General features: G+C 40.2%; 1 pseudogene; it reads right to left on the bottom strand.

Annotated features, from left to right (window-relative positions):
- Nucleotides 1–3,858: 3,858 nt before the first annotated feature.
- LOC148027019 (putative glucose-6-phosphate 1-epimerase pseudogene) lies at nucleotides 3,859–5,550 on the bottom strand (annotated as a pseudogene).
- Between the last annotated feature and the right edge of the window lie 7,318 nt (nucleotides 5,551–12,868).

Raw genomic sequence — 12,868 nt, forward strand, 5'->3', positions numbered from 1 at the left:
TTTTCTAGTGTGCATTCTCTATTGTCCAATTGATACAACTTTCTAGAATACAATCCTTTTGACCTCCTATGTTGTTTTAGATTGTTTGTGAATGTGATCTTCTCAAAAGATAACATCATTATTATGTACAACACAATATTAGTGAGTTTGGGAATCTCCCAATTCTCATTTTTTGAATATTAAAAAGGTGGTATCCAAATAACATGCCCATAAGTTTCTCAAAACCATTGAAAAATGGAATCTATTGAGCTATAGAGCGCTCGATTTGGAGTTAAAGTATTAAAGTTATGACAAATCCAAAGATTTGACCACATGTCCCAAACTTAAGGGAAATTCCCATATTCTCCAATATGGTGTTGTACTACTCTTTTCTCATGATCCCATAATCAATATCCCATTCCACCCTCTTCCCCATAATCTGGGAAAATACATTTATAGGACTTTGCTTCAAGCTTCTTGAATTTTTTCTTACAAATATGCACAAATGCTTTGTAGCCAAACACTCTCAGATGAGCATACAAAGGTGGCTTTTGCCGACCACACTTCTTGAGGAAATCTCCCCCCAAAGATCTATTCACTAATTGATTAATCAAATGAACATCTATCATAATAAATTTTGCCCAAAAACAATGGGGTAATGTAGTATGAGACAATATAGTGTAAACCTTTTCATGAATGGTCCTATTCATATGCTTCATGACTCTGTTTTGGGATGGATTATGAGGGACAATGAGCTCCCTCTTTATCCCTTAACTATCACAAAAGTTTTGGAAGACCTTACAAACATTTTCACCACTATTGTCAAAGTGAAGGCACTTATTATCCTCAAGGGGTTCACTATATATATATGCTCTATATAACGTGCGTTCATGGCCTATTTATAAATATCCTGATCTGTGAATCTTTCTTGAATAAAACACAACCCTTTTCTATTCAATCTGTAAGTAACCCATTTACATGACAACCTTCTGTATGTAAAAAATATATCAAAATGGTGTTTTAAAAACCCCTTATTTTGAACTCACGATATATATACATATATTTATGAGTGACCCCTCCCCCCCCCCCCCCCCCTCGATAAATTAGCATACATCAAACATGGCAAATAACCCAAACGAGAAAGCACTTTCATTTAAGTTGAACTCATGTGTCCCAATTGGCTATGCCACAACGAAACACTCAATTACTTGATAATGTCATCAACATGAACACACACATTAGATATATGCAATGGATAGAGGGTATCACTCTTAGAACCACAAGCAACTATTCTAGATCCCTACATATCTTTCATTTTCCATCTTCAAAAGTATTATGATAGCCTTCATCATCTAGCTTCCCTTTGCTTATCAAGCTCTTCTTGAGCTAGGATACATTTTCCCATGAGATTTATTGCATCCTTTACTATCAAAATTTCCATTTTGCTGAGACTTGCCTCGAGTATGCAATGCATTCGATGACTTTTTTGTTGCAATATTTTGCCAATTTAGCTCTTTTATAAGCAAAGAGCTTTCCATATTAGAGTATCTAAGGATCACATTTAAGTTGCTCATAGTTCCTAAAGGTATCTCAAATTTTAGGCAAAGTGCTAGCAAGAAAGTGGCCTTGACCTCATTGTCAATATTAAAATTCAAAGCAACCATTTGGCTGAAAATCAAGTTGAACTCATTTAGATGTATAGACATGACTTACCTTTCTTCATGCAAAGGTCCATCAACTTCTTCAACCAATAAACCTTGCTAGCAGCATTCTTTTGGGCATACAAGTCCTCAAGTCCAGGTCACATAGCATAAGTAGAGTCTAGCTTCTTTATGTTGAAAAACAATGAATCTGCAACTCACAATTCAATAGTAGAGTATATAAGCTCATCAAGCTTATCCCAATCCTCTTCCTCAATGTCCACTGGTTGCAACCCCTTTGTCTTGATAAGCTTCACCTATTTCTTTTGCACCAAGACATTATAGCACTGCTTGTGCCATATGGAAAAGTTATGTGCACCCTTAAGCTTCTTGATATGAATAGGTTGCTACTATCACAGTTGCCAACCATGATTATAGCCCAAAATGACAAGAAATGTCACTAAAGACAAACCCAAACTATCACACAACTGAATAAGGGGAGATGTAAAAATCCAACCAACAAAATATTTCTAAATTATTGTGTTCAGTATAGAAAATATATCCTATTCTAGCATTGTGAAGACATTTCAGATTAGTAGCATACATCATTAAATAGCATGTGACAACTCTAGGTATAGATTATCTGCAAATGGTACTTGCTATTCACAATGTATAACATCAAAATGTCTAAATAAATTTATATGTTTCAACCTAGATATGATACACAAAGCATGTGCAATCACTACTCAAGCAAATTCTATTATGTCAATACTAAATAAGTAATAGAGAGATTCAATGGAAGTATACAATCCAATCAAAGTCTCTTACGTGTATGGTACCTAATGCCTACAATTTTCCACAACCAATACAATTTTTTCAAGCTCCAAATTAATCTCAAAATATCTCTAAGGTCATCTCTAGATGTTTAGCAATCATGGTTTATATCAATATGACATCAATAGTACTGAAGAGGTTTCTCAAATGCATTAGGCATAGCATAAATCTCTATCAAATGCATTCATCCTATGCTATTATCATCTCCAAGTATGGTTGCATATCATCTCCTAGTGTGGTTGCATCACATAATTATGTGTAGATATCCAATAGGCATAGCCATTGAGAAATAGCAACTCAAGACAAGGGTTGCCTATAAATTTCAAACTATTACATGTGTATTACAACTACTAACTGAGAGTAGACCACTCAAGACAATTGCCAAGTATTGATGCCAATGTATGGAGTGTGTAGCGAGTGTCTAGACTGATGCCAATGGGTTTCCAAAGCCAACAATGAGCCACTATATCCTATATAACTATCAAAAAAGTTAGGAAAAAAGGCTTACAAAACATGTACAAATAGAATGATGTTGTACTACTAGCTCCAAAGTTTTTATGAGCTTCCTCTTTTAATTTTCTATTCTTGTTTTCCAATTCCATCATTTTAAACTATAACTAAATATTATGTATCTTTGTAGCATGCATAGCATCTTCAATGACAGACATTGCGTGTTGTAGGCTTTGATTCTCCCTATCCTTCTCAACCAACAATCTATCTTTTTCTATCAAAGACTGCACACACACTACAACAAAAAGGCTCCATAGACGTGCTTGTAGACGCAATATTTGAATTGTGAAAAAAAAATATCGGGCGCGTTTATAACCGTGTCTACTTCTGCGTCTATAGTATCGCGTCTAAAAGCGCACTTATAGTCAGAGTTACACGCCCACGTAGATGCACATATAGACGCGCGTATTGACGCGCTACGTAAATATATAATCATATTTATAAAAAAGTGGATATATTCATATTGTGCATCTATACAGGTGTGTATCTATGCGTCTAAAAAAGCATTTACTCTGCAAGTTTTTGACGAGAATAGACGCTGTCAAAGGGTTTGTGAAAGCAAAGTCGCGTCTTCAGAAGACCTTGATAAATTTCAGGATAAAAGATCGAACAGATGAATAAACAAGAACAAGATGAGAAAATAATGTCAGGACTCTGTTTTATTTCTGTCAATAAGAGTTTCAAGGTTCAAGATGAAGAAATCCGAGCAACCTCTCGAATGCATAGATCATATATCCATTTCAAAGAAAATTTCCAAAAGTATGGTCTTCATTGATGAATAAGAAAGTGGAAGATCATGGATAATTTTCTGATTCAAGTTCCATCATGATGACTATTTACTGATATTGAGATGGCTTACGGTTCCTAGATTATCATCTGTTGCCTTTCAGTTCTTTCAGCCGTCAAAGGTCACAATCCATGTCCCAGCTGCTTTGGCACCTTCTGCAACTGCAAGGCCAAAAGTTCCTAGACCAAATATTGCAACAATTGATCCAGGCTCCACCTTTGTAGTGTTCCAAACAGCACCTAAACCTGTCTAGTATGCATTAGTTCAAAAGCATCATTGATTTGGCTCCACCTTTGCAGTGTTCCTAACAGCACCTAAACCTTTATCTCCTTGTTTAAATACTTCTCAACCAAAACTGGCACTTGTGAGCGGCTTTTGAAGCCACCAAATGCTGTTCCTTTCCAAACTTCACCTGGTTTAAGAGTAATTGGCTTTTCAACTGTTGCTGGCTCAACACAAATCATAGGCTTATATTCATCATCTCCATAATCAGCCATAGCTTTTGCTTTTCTTTCCCATGGGTTCCAAACAACTGCATCTGGTAGCCCATCTTTTTTTAGTACAAATGTTCGTTTCTTTTCATGATCAATGATTGCAATCTTCGTTGGAGTGTTCAAATAGATTCTATCGACCTCACCCTCAAAAGTTAGAGCATCTCCTTGCTCTGTAAAGCGCTCTCGGTTTTGAAGGTTATCAAGATAATCCAGAGTTTCCAATCCTTCAATTCGCACTTCACTGATATCTGAAACTGAGAAGTAAGTGTGCATAGCCACAGTAAAAGTGAAAGGCTTAGCATCAATGTTGCAAACACGTGCAGTAAGTGTCAGCTCTCCTTCAGGGCTTAAAGCAACTCGAAGGCGAAATTCAAAGCTATGATTCCAGAGTTTAAAATCTTCCTCACTAGGTCGGAGAATAAGGTCAATGACCGCTTTGTTGCTACTTGTTGACAAGGGCAAGGGATTTGGATCTATACTCCAGAATCTGTTCCGAGCAAAACCATGCTGTTCTGTTTGACCTAGATTGCTGAACTGAGGAAAACAGATGGGAATTCCACCTCCGATAGCCTTTGGAGGCTTGAAGATTGCCTTGCTGCTAATAAACAGCAATTCCTCTCCACGGTCGTTTTCTTTCGCCTAAAGATAAAGTCTTCAGAATCTTGACAGACACAGAGCTGCACAAGAATCAAACAACTGCCTTCGAAAAATTCTGCCCTCCAGCTTAATTTCTTCGATCTTGAATTCCCCCCTTCTTCCTGTTCGTCCCTCACTCTCCTCTCCTCTGTTTCCTTCTCGTTCCTCCTTTTTTTTTAGTAATTCCCTCCTTTTTCTTTTGAAAAATCCTTTTCTTTTTTTAGTCTCCTCCTTTCCTTTCCATTGAAAAAGCTCTTCTCCCTTCCTTCCATCCAGCGCAGAATAAGCTACTTTTGCCTATTCCAAGACAGCCCAATATAGGCATAGCTCAATGGAGCAAATTTAATAAGACTCCTGAATTCCTCATACCGCCTGCCATGGAATAAGATCCTTATCATCCACAACAACACAATCGGTTTCTGTTACAATACAACACCAAAAAGATCACCATGAAAATACTGAACAGAATAACCACAATCTGAAATTGACACAATGTGTTCCTTAAATCCCGTCCCACAGGCTTAGAGTACATATGTCCAACCACCACCCACACATCAAAAGGAAACACTCCAAGCTCAATTAGCAACAGGAAAGCAACTTTGAACAATGTCATCAAGTAATTCAGCCCTGCCACAACATGTCTTGTCACAGATGGAGCAGCCTCAGTCATTGAGCTCAAACCGTGAATCCATCCTACTGTCAATGGCTCCCCTCTGCTGAGTCTACGAGCAATAGTGCTGATGGATTTTGGCAAGCAATGGTTCCAGACCTTTTTGCAGCAACATGTATCAACATAGGCTGAAAGCATCTCATCATGTTCACCACTATGCCTCTAACTCCTCCTCACTATACTCATGCGCAGAAAATAAATGTAAACACAACAACTAAGTATATACAAAGTATCAAATCACACACATGACTTTTAGGTGGTTTTCACACCTTGAATGCGCAGCAATACGACATCCACCCCCTCTAATCCTGCGCATCCTCCGGATGGGCCAACCACCCATGATCGTTATCATCAAGATCCACAAACAGATCAATCTCTTCATTATGCATTTCTGGTAGTTCAACAAGATTATCTGTCATATCATCTGTCTCTTCCATTGGAGTTTCTTGTCGTTGCTCTTCTCTTGAAAATTCTTCCAAAGCATAATCCTCATCATCTCTTTTCTTAAAAATCTTGATTCTTTTTCCAGCAATAGGCACTCTAAGCACTGTCCCATCCAATTCAGTCAGCTCATATGTTGCATTATCAAAGACATGTCTGACTATATACGGCCCAAACCATCTTTTCACCATCTTCCGAAGTGCAGTATGCTGATTTTCAAGGCTGCTATCAAAGACCAATACCCAATCTCCCTCTTGTATTGCTCTTGGCCGCAAGCGATGCCTACTATCAAACCTGTCCTTATTCCTTAGTCTAGCAACCTTCAACCTGTCAATAGCTAGCTGAATATCCTCAGGTCTCCTCTCCAACTGTCGAATCCGAAGAGCTAAGAGCTCTTCTCTCGTCAAATCCTCCTGCCAAGGTAAAACTGACCAAGTCAAAGCACAAGTCTCAATCGGCATAACAGGTTTCTGACCATACATCAACTCTGCAGGCATATATCCTGTGGTAACACTATGAGTCGTACGATCAGCCCACAAAGCAAATGGTAGAAGTCTCGGCCATTCTCCAATCCGTCCTCTGCATGCTTTGGCTAATGCTTTCACTATCGGCGGATGCCCTCTTTCACTCTTCCCATTTCCCTCTGGATTATATGATGTGGTTAGAGCCAACTTGATTCCTAGCTGAGAGAAAAACTCCCTAGCTTCATCTGCATCCAATTCACCACGATCCGCAGTGATCTTATCCACACAACCATACCTGCAGAAAATTTCCTCCAATAAGAACTTACACACTGCACTAGTGGTCTTTGTTCTCAAAGATCTGCCCTCAACATGATTGGTAAGATCCTCTCTAGCCAAAACAATGTATCTCATCTGCCATAGACCCATAGGCATGGTAACCAAATCAACTACCCACTTATAATGAATGCATAGCGGATAGGTCGGATGAAGCTCATCTCGATGACGCACTACTGAATACATCTGGCAGTCTCTGCAAGTCTCAACAAAGTGAGAAACATCTCTATACATGCCTTTCCACCAATATTTCTCCTTGATTTTCTCATAAGTAGCCCATACTCCTCTATGACCAGCCCAAGGACTCTCATGAAACTCCCTCATCACCTGTAACTGTGTCTCTCTATCGCAGACAACCCGCAAAGGTAATCCGCCTCTTTTCTTCGGATGCTTCCAAAGAAATCCGTCCTTGAGAAAATAACCATAGGCTTTCCGTCTGATCTTCTTGAACTCTTCATCTGTCCATTCATCTTTTTTGCTTAGTGTACTAAGGTACCTGCCAATCTGTAACCAATCTCCAACATAAAGTTCTTCTATGAAAGCCACAATATCATAGACATGACAAACATGATCAACCATAGTGGCTGAAATTTCTGCATCATCCTCTTCTGCAAGTAGAATCTCCTCATCATCATATCTGGCTCTAGACAACATATCTGCCACTGGATTATCCTTCCCTGCTATGTGTTTAAATTTTGGATTTAATGACTTGATGTATGCAATCCATCTCAACATGGCTATATCCGGAGTAGAGCAACTCGTGATCATACCAATCAATGGCAAGCAATCTGTCTCTACCACAACTAAAGCTCCAATAAAGTACTCCTTGTCACATTTGAGACCCGTGACAGTCCCCAATAACTCCCTCTTGATTTGCGGATATCTCCTCTGTCTCTCGTTTAGGACTTTCGCCCCAAACCGAATAGCATACCTATTTCCATCTGCATCATCTTGACCCACAGCCCAACCTATGCCAATTGGACTAGTGTCAACTGTCAATACAATAGGCCTATCACAATTATAATCCGCTTTCCTGAGAGTAGGAGCATTCTGCAATAACTTCTTCAATTTCCGCATGGCTCTAGTGTGGCTCTCATCCCAATAAAATTTCTGCCCCTTTCGAAGCAGCTGATACAAACAATATGCTATGTGTGCAAAATGAGGTATCCAAATCATATAAAACACACAAGCACCAATGAATCTCCGTACCTCCGAAGTAATAGAACAATACTCTGCAATCTTGCCTATAGCATTCACCTTATCAGGTGAGGGTTTCCTGCCATAATATCCACACATATGCCCAACAATGACAATCTCATTCACTCCAAAAATAGATTTTTGCCCTGAAAGTGTCAAATTCACTTCTTCTAACCTGGCCAAAATCTTCTCACATGCTGAAATATGATCAGCCACAAAGTATCTGCATCCCTGCTCATTTAGACTCTCATTCTTCTCTTCTTCTGCACACCCCTTAATGGGCACATCATCCAAGAAAGGCATAGTAAGCTGAGGTATGTAATCTCAAAGGACCTTATGCATGGCATTCATCATATGCGCAACAGAATTAGTGGCACCTTGAGGCAAGGTACACATCCTGACAAGCCCAATAGGAGTTCTCATGGTGGTTATGTCCCTGCTTTCCAAAGCCAGCTGAAACTGATCATATCCTGAATACAAATCACCCAAAGAATAGATGGCATGTCCAGCAAATGCCTCTGCAAACTCATCCACAACTGGACCTATACCAACATTCCTGATAGTAACTCTGTTCACTGGCTGCATGTCCTGAATAAAGCGAAGAGTACCATTTTTCTTTGGAACTGTAAACCACCTGTTTGAGTATGGTGCAAATGAAGGCTCAAGGATTCCCATCCTGATTTTCTCATTCAATAATTCAATCAGCTTTGGCAAGTGTGCTTTAGGCACTGGAATAGGTCGGAGATTCCATGGGATATGAGGAATAGTAAAAATGACCATAGGAGCAACAATATCAGGATTCACACATCCAATCTCATGTGGCAAAAAAGCAAATCCCTTTCCATGATGCTCAAGCATCTACTGAAAGCATTGCTTCTCCATGGGTAACAAGAAATCACCATTTCCAATTTTCAATTCAACAAGAGTCTCTGCTGAAAATTTATGACCAATATGCTCCAGATTCCTCAAAATTTGCTGTTTAGCAGCCCTCTCTATTTGCTGATCACTGTCAGGTGGAAGCGGTACAGCAACCGGCTTCACCTTCTTATCCACAGTTTTGTATTTCGTGTCAACCCTGGCTTCATTATGCTCTTCTGCATTACATAAACCTTGCTGTAAATCAGCAATTCTGCACTCCAATGGCTGAATGTTCTCAGCCCTCTGCTCTATGGACTGCATAGAAACAACCGCAAACTCTGAATACTGAAATATTTCAGCAGTAAACTCTGTTGGCTGAAAATTTTCAGCCCTCTGTCTCTCTGAAAGCTGATCATAACCAGCTGGAAACTCTGTTTGCTGAATTTCTTCAGCACTCAACACTCTTTGCTGAGTTAGCTTAGCCTCTGACTCAATCTGTGACATAAAATTTGCAATTTCATGAAACATGTCCAGGGATTGCACTAATACATTACCATGACAATTCAGCATATCAGTTTTCAGCATATCTCCCATCTCTGTCATCGTATCTGCACAAATCACATTGTCATACATACCATCTATGTGCTCATCATCCTCCAAAATTCCTGCATTTTTCAAATTTTTCTCCTTCCTACATATATACTCCCTGGCAGCTCTAGGCAACCTAGAAGTCTTCTGATAGCTCATCGAACTGTTTGCTGAAATCCCAACATAACCGGAGGAGAAAACTCCCTCACAGTGGGTAAGGGTGCATCTCTGAGAGTATCCCTGTTTCTAACATGGTTCACACATACAGTCATAAACTGAACTGCTCTCATACCATCTTTACTGCGAATCCGTGCATAAGCAGATCCATCATCCATGACCTTTGTTTCCATGCGCATCTCTGTAATGAATGGCTGACCAAGAATTATGGGATAAGAGCATGAATCCTGCACAAAGAAATGAAAATCCTCCTCTACATCACCAATAGATACCCTGACACTAGGACAGGCAGCATACAAATCACCTGCAGTGTTATTGGCGGCTCTCATACGCCACCCATGCTCTACATTCATAGGCCATCTGTTACTCTCATAAACTCCACGAACTATGAGATTAATCTCTGAACCATGATCAACCAATGCAACATAAGGCACCTGTTTCTCTCCAACCTTTACCATTGTCTCTGTAGTTGCCCTAGCCCAATGGCGCCGCGAAAAGTGACTACGCGGTATCAAAACAGGCTCATCAATTTAAGCATAATGCATAGGCTGAACCCTCTTCTCTACCTACGGCAAAACAGAAGCATTATCAACCATAACCTCATCATCATCCTCATCCAACTCTCCAATCAAAACTCCCTGTGTATCAGTGGTAGCCAATGCATGTCTTTTCCTCTTCAGGACCTCCTGAAACTGATCCTGAAACTCTCTTTTTGAGATGCCCAAAATCTCAGAAATAGTAAAAGTCACCTCACTGCCAAGTATCTTATCATTAAAGATTTTCTTTATGTCTGTAGATGTCTCAATATCGGACATCAATTTGAATCATGGCTGCTTTCTCTCTCTAGGCTCTTGCCTCTTTTCTCTCTTTTGAGCATCCTCCATCTGTTGAACTGGCCCTGGTCTTGAAGACGGTCCTGCAGTAGGTGGAGTAACAAACTCACCCCCTCTAGTCTTCTTAGCTGCACTTGGATTTTCTTCATCCCTCTTACGCTTCTCCTCAACAAATACATCTGCACCATGAGATTTAGCCAAATAAGCATAAATAGAATACCTGTCAACAGGCGAGTCCCAACCTGTCTCTGATCTGATGCTAGAGCCTGCACTAGTCAAAACAGTTTGCTGAATTTTTCCCTTGTTTGCAGTCTCCATAGCATAAGTCCATAGTGCGGACTGAGTCTCTGATCCCTTCTCAATCTGTACTCCATATGCAGAAGCGTCACCTCTAGCTGTCACATAAGAAGTACGCGTAGCCATGTCCTCCACTAACTTCTTCATTCCACCTTTACCAAAGTTGGTAGCAAGTGGAGCTCTTGTCTCAGTCAACCAAATCTTACCATCTTGCCCCCAATATACCAAATTCTGCCTCCTTGCATCCTGGAAAGAGTCACAATCCCTGCAATGCTGATGCTCCGTACTATCACACCAAATACATCTCCGATCTCTCCTAGGTGCACTAGGAGCACTCTTAGGTGCAGTAGGAGCACTAGAAGAAGTAGTAGGAACAGTTGAAGCAAACTGCTCCTTCAACTTTCCCACTAACTCCGCTTTGACTGACTCAAGTGTCAAATCTGTGATGCCTTTGATTATGTCATCAATAGAGGTAGGCACCGATGGAGCGGATGGTTTTGGAGTAGAAGGTGTAGGCATCGGTCGTGGAACAGGAGGAATAGGTGGAGTGGCAACAGTAGGCACTGGCATAGGCCAAGAGACTGGCTGAGGAGGAGAAGAAATAACAGGGATAGAAGTAGGCATAGGAGCTGATGATGGTGTAGGTGTCATGGAACCATTCTGTAGGCGAGTCTTCCATATCCTCCTCTTGGTCAAAGTCGAGACTGCATCCTGAGCATCCTGCCAATCAGTTTTAAGACCCATAGGCTTCGTGCGATCTTCAAGAAGCTCACCCAATTCTTCTTGAAGAACAGGATCTGCAGCTTGTAAGAAAAGCTCAACTTTTTTAACATCCAATGCTCTTTGTTCAATAGCATCAAGCTGACTATACCTCTCTTCGAATTCTCGAATCAACTCCGAAGTAGCGAGACCTTTGTTTGGCATGTAGACCCACTCTCGGAATGACCGCCGAGTAGCCATACCAAAGTCCTCAAGGAAGTATTCTTCTTTCAAGGCCTTCTTAAAATCTTACCAATGTGTATTTTGAATAAAAAGATCAGTCACTTTTGTCCTCAAAGCAGGTGTGACAAGACGAAGGATGTACTTACTCATAAGTCCAACAGGAACTTCAAAAAACCCCATCTTGATCTCATATGTCTTCAAATATGCTGAAACATTACACCCGTCAAATAGCTTCTTCTCACTCTCAACTGCTTCAATAGCCTTAGTCGCGCTGTTTGCATTCTCCTGCTCCGAATAGAGTTGCCTTTGCTGAGACAACTGCTGTTGATGCAAAACACTGCTGCATATACAATTGTGTTTGCTGATTTTGGAGCTGCATATACATAGACATATTCTGTAAAATCTGCTTTAGATCCTCTGTTGAAGTACTTGATGCAGCAGACATTGATGGAGCTGAAGTAGACGTAGCTCGAATTGTAGAAGAAGCTGAAATAGAGGGTGAAGTATCTCCCATCCTGAAATTTCTGCAACGCTTTCACGTCGGGTTCACCAAAGATGTCAAAGGGTTTGTGAAAGCAAAGTCGCGTCTTCAGAAGACCTTGATAAATTTCAGGATAAAAGATCGAACAGATGAATAAACAAGAACAAGATGAGAAAATAATGTCAGGACTCTGTTTTATTTCTGTCAATAAGAGTTTCAAGATTCAAGATGAAGAGATCCGAGCAACCTCTCGAATGCATAGATCATATATGCATTTCAAAGAAAATTTCCAAAAGTATGGTATTCATTGATGAATAAGAAAGTGGAAGATCATGGATAATTTTCTGATTCAAGTTCCATCATGATGACTATTTACTGATATTGAGATGGCTTACGGTTCCTAGATTATCATCTGTTGCCTTTCAGTTCTTTCAGCTGTTAAAGGTCACAATCCATGTCCCAGCTGCTTTGGCACCTTCTGCAACTGCAAGGCCAACAGTTCCTAGACCGAATATTGCAACAATTGATCCAGGCTCCACCTTTGCAGTTTTCCAAACAGCACCTAAACCTGTCCAGTATGCATTAGTTCAAAAGCATCATTGATTTTGCTCCACCTTTGCAGTGTTCCTAACAGCACCTAAACCTTTATCTCCTTGTTTAAATACTTCTCAACCAAAACTGGCACTTGTGAGCGGCTTTTGAAGCCA

The sequence above is a fragment of the Lygodium microphyllum genome, chromosome 13, assembly GCF_053477565.2.
Source record: "Lygodium microphyllum isolate KBCC chromosome 13, Lygodium_microphyllum_v1.1.10, whole genome shotgun sequence".
NCBI classification, from domain to species: Eukaryota; Viridiplantae; Streptophyta; class Polypodiopsida; order Schizaeales; family Lygodiaceae; genus Lygodium; species Lygodium microphyllum.